Here is a 12,055-nt window from a genome sequence, read left to right as displayed (position 1 = left end):
TGGGCTATTGACACAAAATTTCCACCAGATGTAGTTATCAAGCCAAATATTGAATTCATACAAAGAAATCAGAACATTTAAGTATAAAAGTTGAGTAATAAATGTTGAAATGACACAGGGAATAAGTATTGAACACACTTTATTTAATACTTTGTAGAAAAGCCTTTGTTGGTGATTAGAGCTTCTAGACGCCTTTTGTATGAAGAGACCAGTCGTCTGCATTGCTCAGGAGTGATTCTGGCCCATTCTTTCACACAAATGGTCTTTAAATCTTGAAGGATCCTTGGGCCTCTTTTATGAACTTTGATCTTCAGTTCTCTCCATAGATTTTCTCTGGGATTTAGGTCAGGTGATTGACTGGGCCATTCAAGCAACTTGATTTTCTTTCTTTAAGACCACTTCATTGTTTCCTTGGCCTTGTGTTTGGGATCATTGTCTTGCTGAAATGTCCACCCTTTATTCATTTTCAGCTTTCTGGTAGATCGCAGCAAATTTTTATCCAGAATGTCCTGGTACATTTCTCCATTCATCCTGCCCTCAATAATATGAAGTCTGCCAGTACCCCTTGCTGAAAAGCAGCCCCAAACCATGATGCTTCCACCCGCAAACCTAACTGTTAATATGGTGTTCTTGGGGTGGTGGGCAGTGCCATTTCTTCTCCAAACATGGTGTGTAGAATGACTGCCAAAAAGTTCAATTTTGCTTTCATCTGACCATACTATAGTCTCCCAATAATCCACAGGCTTCTCCAAATGCTCTTTCGCAAACTTTAACTGAGCCTCAACATGCTTTTTGTTTAGCAGTGAAGTCTTGCGTGGTGAGCGTGCATGGATGCCATGGCGGTTCAGTGCATTGCTTTAAATTTTCTTTGAAACAACAGTACATGCTGATGCAAGGTCTTCCTGAAGTTCTGCCTGAGTGGTTCTTGGCTCTTGGCGAACTCTCCTGATTATTCTTGGACTCCTCGGACAGGGATCTTACGTGGAGCACCTGATCGTGGCCGGTTTAAGGTAAACTGATGCTCTTTCCATTTCCGGATAATGGTCCCCACAGTGCTCACAGGAACATTCAGGCAGGAACATTCAGGCATCATTCTGGAAATGCACCTATAACCATTCCCATCAAAATGCTTTTCATCGATAAGATTATGAAGATCTTGAGAGAGTTCTTTGCTTTTACCCATCATGAAGTTCTTCCTGTGTGCCTCTTGGGTAATGCGAAGCCTTTATAGGCCATAAATTAGGACTAAAGCAGCTGATATCAATTAGTACTGATAGGGGGCAGGGTTTTTCTCTCAATACTGACAGATTTCAGGTGATCTCCTGGCTTCTATGCCACTTTGCACCTTGTTATCTTCATGTGTTCAATACTTATTCCCTGTGTCATTTCACTTTATTTATTATGACTCAACTTGTATACTTAAATGTTCTGATTTCTTTCTATGAATTCAATATTTGGCTTGATGGCTACATCTGGTGGAAATTTTGTGTCAATAGCCCACTTAGAAATCCCCTTACTGATAAAAATGCTGATGTGTCAAATACTTATTTTCCCCGCTGTTATTTATCTACCTTCTTTTTTTCCCCTGGTTTATTTTCCCTCATTCTATTCCCTCATGCCGGACCATCGTAAAAAGCATTTCACTGCATTTTGTACTCTGTATGTATGTGTATGTGACAAAATAAAATTTTATCTTATTTTATTTTATTTGAAAGGTCAGCTAAAACAGTTCAAAACAGTTGTAAAGCTTTTTCATGGACCATTTATACTTTTGCATTTTGGGTAGAATTTGCACAAAAACACAAAATTTGCCTTAATTTCAAGACCCCAAACCACAATGCAGGGGTGAAAAAACATGCATGGAAAACGTAGGGTTATTTTATGAGGTTAATATCGATGAGTTTCTTGCTTTAGTAACGGCATTTGGTCGGTGATGTAGTGCTGTTATGGTTTCTCTATGATATTGATGGTTTCTAGAGCCGTGGTATCATAATGGTGGTATTAAGTGGTGGATTGATTCAGGTTTGAGCTTTGAAGGTCTAGATGTGAAATGCATGGCAAAGTCATTAACCCTCATTTTCTCTCATAAGGAGAGGTCTTAAGGAACTCAAGGAGCACAAAGCAATTCCATGCTTTACTCTTGGGTGGCCATGGTGCAAGAAGATATAAGAGAAAGACATTATTAATGGAAAACCGAACTATTTTATGTTATAAACATTAGGTAAAGAATATGAAAATAAAGACAGGTAGACTACACAACTCCACAAATTAGAAACAAATGCTGCTGTATAAGTGGAGGACAGATTGGTCCGTGTGTATCTGTAAATCTTAAACAAATGCCTTAGCTAATGGAAAATTTAGCACACTGCATGCATAAGGATGTTTAAAGGTCAGTATGATTTTATGTAAGGATGAAAGCTGGTTTATTAATTTGTTCCATTTGCTGTGGCATCTTTATTTAATGCAGTGCACACATCAGCTGAGACATTAAATAATATTCCCTTTGTGATGGGCATGTGATGTGATTTGTTGTGTTTTTACCTTATGTTATTCACACTGATTTCAGTTCTATTTCTTTCATTTCTTTTCACATAAAAAATGTTTATCAATCTTACACTTTTTTTTACTGACAAAGAATTTAGTCCAAATAACCTTTAGTTCAGTTCTGCCTTTTTTCCCCCATATTGTAGTCATTCAGTATTCTAGGCTTTTCTGAACATGAAATGAAATGCAAATGAGCTGATTGATCAACACAAACACTCACACACACACACACACACACACACACACACACACACACACACACACACACACACACAGACAAGAGAACAAATAAAAATCTAAGTTTTGGAACTCTATTTAAATGTTTTTGTTGAGCTTTGTTGCGATCACACAAATATTTACACACACCTTTATTTAATAAATGAGGTCTAATGAGTCCATTTGGCATCAGCAGAGATTTTGAACTGTGTCTTCACTCCCTTTTGGTTTATTTTCCACCTTAACACTGTGTCTGTTGCAGCCTGAGATGCTTTTGTGCAAAACCAAGAGTGCCTTGTGATGCCATGGTTTACATAACAGCAATGTCTATACTGTACGTATATAGAGGTGTCTTACAGTTGGTAAGAAGAATTTGAGGCCATAGAGCCTGTTATCAGTTTGATACAGGTGTTCTAACCTTTTAATTCAAGGTAGGCAATGAAATATTTTATTTTTTTCTTGCTAACACTTATATCAAATATTTTTCTTTAATAATAATGAAATGGAAAATTGATCAAGTTTGAAATGTCTCACTGAGGGCAAATAGTTTGCTGTAAGGCTTTGTGCACTAGATGGCGTACATTGCCTATTGAATTCATGAAGTTGGTGACAGCTGTCCTACATGGCACTGTTCAGGTTTTTCTATCATTACATTCAAGTGACTTGGTGATTCTATAACCTGAATTAATGTAACTCTTTGATTTATTATTGGCATGCCAACATTAGACTCATTAGTCTCAACATGTGTGTGTGTGTGTGTGTGTGTGTGTGTGTGTGTGTGTGTGTGTGTGTTGGACTGTTAGTATAATTGGCCTAACATTATACAATTTGCGAATTATTTAGGTTTTAAGTTGATGTCATTTGTCATTCTAGGTAGCTTCCCCAGCTTGATCCGATGAAAAGACTATAATTCAGTCACTTCCATGATTAATTTAGCTCATTTAATTTACAAGCTCATCGAATGTGTCACACTTTCGTTCATCCTGTAGAGCACTGTAGATGAAAGCACACTTAAACAGATTGGTGACCTTTGTAACAAAATTAATGAATATGCCTCATTTATCTTCGTTGTCCTGATGGGAAAAATATTTTGCAGGTGTGCACTTTTTAAACAAGCCACCTGGCTCATTTAAATGCCATTGTTCATCTCGGAGAAAGCTGTTCAGCTCTCACTGGATAAATAAAAGCTCATGTAGGCGGTGTTGCAGGAAATGCAGCTGCAGACCTTTTTAAAATAAAAAATTTAAACTTGTTTTCAGAGATGATACTAATCCATTATTATAATTCTTAGGCTTAGAACACATTAACACGAGTCAAAGTTTGAAATTTTTTTTTTTTTTGGAAATGTTTTAAATGCTTTTGAACTTACCAACATTTTCAGTCTGTTTTCTATTAAAGTTTAATATTAAAAATTAGATGTGAAAATGACAAAAAAAAAAACAGCAGGGTGGGTAGAAATGCAAGTGTCCTTCTTGCCATTTTTGCTTGCTTTGAAAACATGAACATTAAACATGGCTTCATGAATGTCGCAACCCAGCATATACTGTACTGTAAGCAGTCAAAGATGGCCATTAAAATATCTAATACATAAACATCATTAATTATAAATTCTGTCTTTCTTGATTTTCAAAAATCTACATTTGCACTGTTTTCAGGTTTCTGCACATTGAAAAGCAAAGTTTATGTTTTGTTCTTCAGTTTTAGTATGGATGGAAAAGAAAAATAAGGAAGAAAATACACATTTGAACAGGAAAATAAATAATAATATACTGTAGAAGTGGTTAAAAATGTACTTAAATTCAATAATGCATAATGAATTTTGTAAGGCATCAATAATGTTAAAAATAAATAATATATATATATATATATATATATATATATATATATATATATATATATATATATATATATATATATATATATATATATACTATAATTCAATTCACACAACAAGCATAAACACATCAATTCATAAGTTTTAATATTACCTTATTGTTTTTAATAAATTTATTTCACTATTGGCGAGCAGTTATTTATCAAGCATATACCACATTTAAGTAATTCTGCACTTGTAAGAGTGCATTTCAGGTAATTACAACAGCACTTTTGCGAGTGTGATATTATATAACATTTAAGCAATTAATTCATATTTATATTTTATACACAAGATGGCCAAATATTTAGTTTAATTTTGCTTTGAGTCACAGCTGAATAGTGTTGGTGTAATAACCCTTTCAGTGTAATCAACTATCACTGGAATTAACATTTTAAGTATTATATTTAAGTATCTTAAGTATCACCTACTAATATAGCATTGTTGTTATACTAAATAAAAATCTTTCCTGTATATTACTTGATAGTAATGAAGGATTAATTAAAAAGAGTCACTGAATGAATCGATTATTAACAGAATAAATTAGAATAAAAATAACAATATGTGACCTGTATGTAAAGCATTAGGACTAAATGAGAAAAAAAACGACCCCAAACTGGCAAAGAAGTAAGCTTTGAATGGTCTCAAAAATGATCAAATAAACAAATAGATGTTAATATATTTTCCTTTTACATTATTTTTTAAATGTTTAAGCTTCATGGGTAAACTTGTAGACAGCCTTTTTAGAGAAAGAATCACTGCTGTTCCATTGAATGGTCTTCAAACAGTCGAGTAGCTTCAAAATGATGTGAATTCACTCTTAAATATTTGCTATTTTATTTCACACAAATATTTGAATGATTATCATAATTTTACTTTTGTATACAAGAAGCTCTTCTCCACAGTTTCCCAGCAGCAGAATTAAATAAGCAAATGATGACACATGAGATCTCAGGAGTGCATTTGTTTTCTTCCTCTTTTTTTTTTTTTTGCTCAGGAGTGCACTGTATATTGAGCTTTTTGATTTTGAGTCATTTGTGTTGTTTAAGACAATGTTTAGTACTATGTCTAGTACATGTATCAAAACATATGTTAAATGTGCAGAGTTGCTTTTTCATTGATGGTAAAACTTTCTCAGACATTTTTGATGAAAAAAATACACATTATTTCTCTTATCAATATTGCATTCTCTTTTCTTTTCACTGCACTTTGGAGACAAACAAAAGAGGTCCCTGTTTTGTTTTAGGATAGGCTATTCTTCATCACGCACTTTAAGGGAACACACAGGAGACGCAAGACGACGGACAAATGCATTTTGGCCGAGCTGTAGTGCATTTGCACGAGCTGGACAACAATAGCATGGAGATTACTCAGGAGGGCTGAGGTGGAGATTCTGGAGGCTCTGAGGCTTTTGCTTTACTCCAGTGGCTCACTCCCCCCATCACACACTGTCTTTTGGTGAGAAGAGCAAAAAACAAGGAGCCAGGGCCAATCACCTGACACATTTCCATCCAATTTCCACTGCCGAATGTGTTCATTTTCGGCCCTAATGGCATGTCATTTCGCCAGAGCCTTTGGTCAAGAATTAAACCTGGAATCAAAACAGATTTTCCGGAGAGCAATCTTCCATCAAGTATTGATTTTTTTACACTTACGGAGCCTGTACTCCCTAATTTAACCTGACAGCGCACCACACAATGGACTAGAGAGCACCTTGGCGACTAGCAGAAGGAACTCACTCCCTCTCCCCCTCTTTTTGCTATCTACCTTTAAAAAAAATGTAAGGGTAAAGAGAAAGTTTGAAGCAAAGAAGGGCTTGGCCACTGAAATAGAGGTTGAAGTGTGTGTGTGTGTGTGTGTGTGTGTGTGTGTGTGTGTGTGTGTGTGTGTGTGTGTGTGTGTGTGTGTGTGTGTGTGTGTGTGTGTGTGTGTGTCTGCGTGCATGCATGTAAGGGTGTGTACACAGAAGACACACACTTGCAAGTGTGTGTACAGATGACACACTTTGTCCTCTGGTTTAGCTTACCCTTTATTAACTTTTCAAGTGCAACTCAGGCAGGTTATGGTTAGAAAGGCAAGATAGAAAATAGAGAGTATGAAAACGATAGAGAGAGTGAAACACAAAAGAGAAGAATGTCTTTCAGGGCACATTAGATATCATTATGGGCCTGCTGACACCGCTCCTTGTAATTTGTCTCTGTAGTTCTCTCCCCAGCCATTTTCTTTTGCTCCTCAAAGTGGCATGAGTGTTAAAGCCTGGCCTGCAGGGGGCCCCAAACAAACCACACCTCCATCAAACATCTTACAGGATAAATTCAATTGTATTAATTACAATTCTACCATTTTAACATAAAGAAAAATTCCAGATTTAAGCATTTAAATTTATCATTGGGTATATGAGATGCAAGGAGACAAAAAAATAAGACAGTTGTGTATAAAAGTATGCTGTCTGAAACAAATCTTGTTAAAAAATAGATCCACCAGATCCTGTGTTCTATTTTTATGCAGGTGCAAGTATAATTTATTGGGTACTAGTTTAATTGGGTGTAAGACAAAATGTTCTCTACTAACCTGATTAATATTTTGACATGAACCATGTCACCGTACTGACATAGATCACAACACAGAGGGTGATATTTGAAATCTGCAGCTTTTGTGTAGTTTTGGGGGATTCTGGACCGAAAATTACATCATTCTTTGTACAAGCACAAAAAACTGTATTTTCATTTTAAAACTCTGTGTCTACACTGGCATTTTACAAAGATTGCTCATCCACACTGAAAGTGCTGAAAGCTTACATCCCCATTTCCATCAGATGTTTATTTTCTTTAACAACTTTAACATTCACAACAACTGCAGTACAAGTTCAACCACATCTTGGTTTTTTAGTTGAATTGGTCACCTGACTCAAAATTCATCCTTGTTTCTGAATTTCCGATTTTTGTTTTTTTTGTTTGCCAAATCATAGAGACAGATTAACGTGGATGTGGCCTGATTGTAACAGTGAATAGTTTAAAGTTTTATAAGTAAAGATCTCAGTATTTGGTTTCTGACTTAAAACATTTATATAGATTATAAAAACCTAATGAAAACAAACTCTTCCCAGATTATTGCCTTTATAGAGACAAGAAATTAGGTGATAAACCAAAAAAGTACTTTATTGCACACTTTGACAAAATACACATTTTTGTAGTTGTATCAGCCAGATAATGATACCTATCACTAAAACTCTGACCTAAGATCTGTAAGTGAAGCTGAATCATGTCATTAGGTAAATGTACGTTCAATAAGTCAGGAAAGTAGAGGAGTGAAGTGAATCCTTATTTACCCAGATGTTTGATTCTTATAGAATAAAAGCCAGGAGTATAAATAAAACTGCAAAAAAAAATTCAAAAAGTATCAAAAGAACTAATCCACACATTGTTTTAAGTTGTAACCTGCTTTGGCACAATTTTAAGGTTGGTGCTGCCCTTCTTGACGTTCTGCCCCCACGCTAGCTGCTAAAGCTAAATGGAGCGGAGAACGAGGGCCTCTCTCGTCTCAGTCATCAGAGTCAGACATTTTCACCTCTAATGATGGGGATTGGAGATGGACTGGGCTAGAGAGGCGAGCGTATGCAGACACCTTGGACAGGCTATGAGCATCGATAATTGCCCCTCCGGAGGCAACAAGGTGTGTGCAAACGCTATATATTTGTGGCTGTGTCTGTGACAAAATGGGAATGTGTCTGAATTTGATGGCAAGAAACAGAGAAAGGCAGAGATGTAAGTGTGAAATTAGAGTGTTTATGTGAAGGTGTGTATTTGGGGGTGTGCATTTGAGCGATGCTGCGACAGTTCATTTTCAGAGAACATTGACGGCACCGCATGTCTACCACAGCAGAGATAAGGCATGAGAGCAGCTCTGTTCAGATGGAAAAACAAAGAGAGCAATTTAAAACCGCCAGGATTTCGCGCACACACAAACTTACACACACACAAATATAAAGATAGATAGATAGATAGATAGATAGATAGATAGATAGATAGATAGATAGATAGATAGATAGATAGATAGATAAACATACAGACAGACAGACAGACAGACACACACACACACACACACACACACACACACACACACACACACACACACACTCATTTTTCTTTGCTAGTGTCCTGACTGTTATGGAAACATAATCCATTTTAGCTGCTGACATGTCCTGATGTTCCTCTTGGTGTCTTTTTTCTTTTTTTACTTTCAGATTTGAAAGTTGTATTTTATTACAATGAGCCCAAACAATAAAAAGAAAAAGAAGCTAGAAGCAGCTCACTGCTTTACTGAATTGAGTTACAAATAAACTGACAAACTAACAAAAATATTGCTGTATCGATTATGAATCTCATCTGCATCTTTCTCATGAGACTAAAATATCAGCACCATGGTGCATAAAAGCTCTTACATCTGAGTAGGATTTCAAAATCATCAAATTTAGTTGACAATTTGCTGTATTAGCCGTTTTTTCTGTATTAACAAATCAGAAGGATCCTTGTGTGTGTGTGTGTGTGGGTGGTGGTGGTGGTGGGGGGGGGGGGGGGGGGGCAGTACAACACCTTCAGTCTCAAGTAAAAACAGTACAACAGATTGAACTGAAGGAGATCAGTGTCAAACCATCTCTCCTGTGCTTCTCTCAGAGCCTTGTCCATGGACATGTGATACAATATAGGTTTTTTCGAGCACGTGCACACCCACACACCCACAATGCAGCAGTGAATTACTTTATTACCTTGAACAGATGCAAACAAACTAATACAGTCTGTTTGCCATTGTATTGACAGTAACAGAGATGGAAAAAGTTCCATTTGCCTTCCATCTTTGCTTCTAGGCCAAAGCAGATTGACACATAATAAACAATAGCAGAAGAAATAGCACAATTACAGCAGTAAAAGAGAAATGTGTGTGGAAAAAAAAGGGATGTGAAACAACTTCTACTGCCACACTTAAAAAGAACTCTAGGGGGAATGGAGAAAAAGGATGATGCGAACATCTTCGACATCGCTTCTCAGCCTAATGTTAATAATTTATGTTGTGTGTGCTTTTTATGATGATTATTTATTTATTTACTGCTCTTCCAGTTGGCAGCTAGTCAGCTTTGAAAGGCTTTGTGAACGAGAAACTTTGGAGTTGAGTTTGTAGAGGCTTTCAGCTGAGAATGAGCTTCCCTCTTTGTCTCAGGCTTGTCTCATTATTGTTATCTGCTACGATGAAGCACTGAAATATTGATGCAGATCAACCGTGGCACAAGATACCTTTCAGTTGACCCTAAGGGAATCTGTAATAAATTGCTGTAGCAACCACGCACTGTCAGTTTGCTTTTAGGTGTGAACTTTTGTAATGAAATCTGGTGTGTGTGTGTGTGTGTGTGTGTGTGTGTGTGTGTGTGTGTGTGTGTGTGTGTGTGAGAGAGAGAGAGAGAGAGAGAGAGAATAGGCTTTTGTGAGTTTCACTTTCAATCACAATTGACAGAACATCAAGACACAGGTACAGAGAAGAGGTCATTACTCCGGTAACTTACAAGTCCTGAATCTCAGTACTGTTTTCAAGTCACTTTTTTTCGACAGGCTCTCTGGATTGGTTGTTTGCATCACAAAAACAAGGAGTGAGTAATGAAATGAATAAAAATGACTTTGAGACACCCTTATCCATAGTAACTTATAATGACCTTAGATACTAGTTAACTGGTTATATCCCCTGGCATATACAGCTGAGGTCGTCTAAAACATCTACTATTTTCATTATTTTAAAGCAAACTTGGAAAGTGTTTATTTAAGTGTTTCAGGAAGAAGTAAGTCTTCAACTGTCGCTTAAAGACTAGTTCGGACATCTAGGGGACGTTCAATCCACCACCTCCGTTCCAGAACAGAGAAGAGCCTTAAAGTATACTTACCTCTTCCCCTGAGAGAAAGTGGTACCAAGTGTGGTACCAAGTGGTTAAAAACAAAACAAAAAACAATATTTTGTAAGAATTCAGTTAAATAAGTATTTTAAAAGACATCAGCAGGGTTTATAATGATGTGGAGAAGAGATCATCTTTATCAACAGTACTGAAGCATATACACCCAAATCCACCTTGTTTTATCCCAATACACAGACACTCACACAATCCTCAGCGTTAAAACAAGCCTTTTAGCTCTGCATTGTTCTGTGTCAAAAACAGTGCAGAACCAAACTTCAAGCATGAGATAAGGCTGTTTTTGCACTGTAATCCGCAATGACCCAAACATTTCTTTTCAACTACAAACACAACATTGCTGAATTAATCTGTGTCTATGCTTTAGAGTATAGACGGTCATGTGGCTGCTTATAACTAATTATAGCTAAGAAATTACTTTACACAAAAAGCTTTACTTTTCCTGTAAGTTTTAACGTTTAAGCAATTTTGTTAATTTGTGTGCTGTGTGTGTGTGTGTGTGTGTGTGTGTGTGTGTATTAACATGATATTAATAACAATTAAAAAATATTTTTTAATAAAATATCAAATTAAAATATTAATTACAAAAGCACTTAAATCATAATACACCAGATTTAATAAATAATTATGAATATAATAAACAGACAATTCAAATAAAATAACCTATAATTACAAACAGTCCAATACCAAGTCTGTTTTTGTTTAATTAATGTTAAAATAAACCCAATTAATCCAGTGTGCTTCCATATTTTGATGCTACATATTTTGGGAAAACCTCCATGGGTTGAATATTTATACAATACAATATTTGTGGCACTGATTTTAGTCTGTATGCCGGTATTTAGATCAGTGATGGGTGCTTAAATGCAGAACTGTTTATGCAAGCTGCAGTCCTAGTCTATTGTAGTAGACAGTTTATATTAATTAAAGTCCATTGTCATAGTTATTGAATTGCTCATTACCCTCATGGATCTTTTGCATCTTGTTAGTGTTGGTGTTTAGGTGTGTGGGTGCAGTTTATGGTAAAATTGTTTAGAAAGCAGGGCATTAATTTAGGATGGTGATCAAACTGAATAGACCTATTGCAAAGCTTTTAACACAGACCTTTCAGCTAATAAAAAAATAAGTATTTACTCAAACAGTGGTATAAGGTAACTTATTAGAACGTATTAAGGGAATTTATCTAGAGCAGAAGACAACAGGTCCGACTCCTGTTAACCAAGAACATGAATTCAAGGCTACACTGGTCACAGGCTACCAAAGTCTCCACAGCTGAAGTTTGGTTAAAGTCCAGGCAATTTCTTTTTTCTATCTTTAACTGTTTTTTTTTTTTTAACCTGTGCCACAACCCATGCCAAGGTCAAAGTAACTGAGATTTCATTTAGCAGATAACACAATGCCAAAAAGCAGCACTAGTGTGACAGAGGAATTCTGGCAGATTCTCTAATATGTTAGTAAAAACCTACCAGCAC

The sequence above is a fragment of the Silurus meridionalis genome, chromosome 21 (genome assembly GCF_014805685.1).
Source record: "Silurus meridionalis isolate SWU-2019-XX chromosome 21, ASM1480568v1, whole genome shotgun sequence".
NCBI classification, from domain to species: Eukaryota; Metazoa; Chordata; class Actinopteri; order Siluriformes; family Siluridae; genus Silurus; species Silurus meridionalis.
The sequence above is the reverse complement of the archived record's forward strand: the minus strand, read 5'-3'. Positions refer to the sequence as shown.